The sequence below is a fragment of the Egretta garzetta genome, unplaced genomic scaffold (genome assembly GCF_000687185.1).
Source record: "Egretta garzetta isolate BGI_Z169 unplaced genomic scaffold, ASM68718v1 scaffold729, whole genome shotgun sequence".
NCBI classification, from domain to species: domain Eukaryota; kingdom Metazoa; phylum Chordata; class Aves; order Pelecaniformes; family Ardeidae; genus Egretta; species Egretta garzetta.
In genome coordinates this window covers 480,105-482,079 of record NW_009260761.1, presented here as the reverse complement: position 1 = coordinate 482,079, position 1,975 = coordinate 480,105, and the positions used below count along the sequence as shown (strand labels likewise).

General features: G+C 67.2%; 1 long non-coding RNA gene across 1 annotated transcript; it reads right to left on the bottom strand.

Moving 5' to 3' along the window:
- Positions 1–902: 902 nt before the first annotated feature.
- Positions 903–1,763, bottom strand: LOC118453032. Its single transcript, XR_004842915.1, has 3 exons — positions 1,675–1,763; positions 1,314–1,508; positions 903–985 (listed from the first exon to the last, which is right to left on the bottom strand). It is a non-coding gene; the product is annotated as an uncharacterized LOC118453032 (long non-coding RNA).
- Positions 1,764–1,975: the final 212 nt, after the last annotated feature.

Sequence of the window (1,975 nt, the reverse complement as noted above, 5' to 3'; positions counted from 1 at the left end):
GCCTGGTGGGGAAGGGCAAGATGCCATGGGGCTGCCCCACAGCAGGCAGCCCTGGCACAGCCTGTCATTCCAGGCTCCCCATCGTCCTGCCTGGCTGCAGCTCCGGCCACACCCACGCTGCATCAAAGTACTCCTGAAAGAAGCCCCCCGCCCGGCCGGCCTGCCGCATGCGGGCCTGGGTCTCCCGCAGCAGCTCCCGTAGCCTTGCCCAGGCCCACAGTGTCCCCTGCACCTCCCGGCTGACGGGGCAGAGCCGAGCAGGGCAGAGCTGTTGCAAGCGGGCAGCTGCCCTCTCCAGCTCCTCCAGCTGCCCTTGCAGGGTTTCTGACACCGCACGCTGAAAAATCACAAGGCAGAAAAGGTTCAGGATGCATCCAATCCTTCTGCACCCAGGCTGGACCTCCCTGTGTTCTGGGACGTGGGGATGGAGGGGGGACGCGGGGACGGAGGAGGGGACGTGGGGACGGAGGAGGGGACGCGGGGAGCGGGCAGAGCCACCCTCGCTGGGGAGGACGGGCAGAGCAAGGGCTGCCTGGTTTCCCCGCTCTGCTTGCACGTCACCCTGCTGCCAGCGGGAAGATGAGCGAGGTGCTGGCAAGCTGGGTGCTGGCACATGGGAGCTGATGCAAGCTCTCTCCCCTCGCCTGGCCCGTGCTGGCAGAGGGGAGCACAGCGAGGCAGGGCTCGGCTCTGCTGGAAAATTCCAGCCCAGCCTGCTGCGTTGTGCCAAGGCTTACGACACCTGGGGCCCCAGGCTGGGGTGGCCCCAGCCAGCCGGGACACCTCCCCGCTACGGGCACAGCCAGCTGTGGTGTTCCCCAGGTCTCACCTCCATCTCCTGCTGCTGGCTCAGCAAGCCCTGCAGCCCCTGGAGGTCCTTTTCACTCTTCACTTCAGCAAAGCCACTCTCTGCTTCGGCAATGTCTTGAGCCAGCGTCTCGGCTCTGCATCGAAGGGCCTCCAGGCGCGGGGATACCTCTGCCACCTGGATGGGCGGCGGGGGGGAGAGCGCCTTGAGGGGGGGCGGGGGGAAGAGAGGTGAGCCCCAGCATAGGACCCCCTGTGCCACCACTCGCCACGTGGCCCCAGCCCACCCCAGTCTGTTGGCACCCTGCCACGAGCCTAAAAAAGGACAGGGAGCACCAGCCACGAGAGGGACGGGGATACCAGCCTCGTACAAAGTGGGCCCCATGTATCCCAACGCTCTGTGTCCCACCGGGACCAGCTGAGGCACATGTCCCTACTAGCCAGCGTGTCCAGCTGCAAGTGGACCACACAGCTGCTCCCCCAGACCCTCTGCTTCCATCCCCTACCAGGTGCTCCAGGCTCTCCGTCTCCGCCGCCACCTCCATGACCCGCTCCCGCTCCTTCGCTGCATCGTTCAGCATCTCCACGGCCTCCTGCAGCTCTCCCAGGGGGCGGCTCATGTCCTCACTGCTTGGTGGCTGCCCAGCCTGGGCCGAGAGCAGGGGAAAAGACCCCTGTGAGCCGCAGTGCCCACTCCCTGGCTGAAACCAACAGAAACACCGGGTGTGAGGGAGATGGGGAGCGAACCCCCGAGGCAGCTGGGCCAGAGGGGTTCACCTACGGGGTCCCCCTGCCAGCCAGAGACCAACCCTTGGGCCAGTCCCAGGTGCCGGGCGATCCTGAGGGATGCCTGGCCCCACTACTCACCGTTGCAGGTCCCTGCCGGCTCCGTGCCGCCTCCTCCTCTTGCAGGTCCTGCAGGAACTCAGACAGCACCAGGGAGTCACGCAGGTCTGCTGCCCGGCGCCGCAGGGCTGCCTGCACGCGTGCCAACCTATGGGGACAGGTGCCTGTCACAGGTGCCAGCACCCTCCGGACTTCCTCGGGGCAAGCATCCTCCTCCTCCTCCTGCCTGCCCCTCCTCGGGGCGAGCATCCTCCTCCTCCTCCTCCCTGCCCCTCCTCGGGGCGAGCATCCTCCTCCTCCTCCTCCCTGCCCCTCCTCGGCG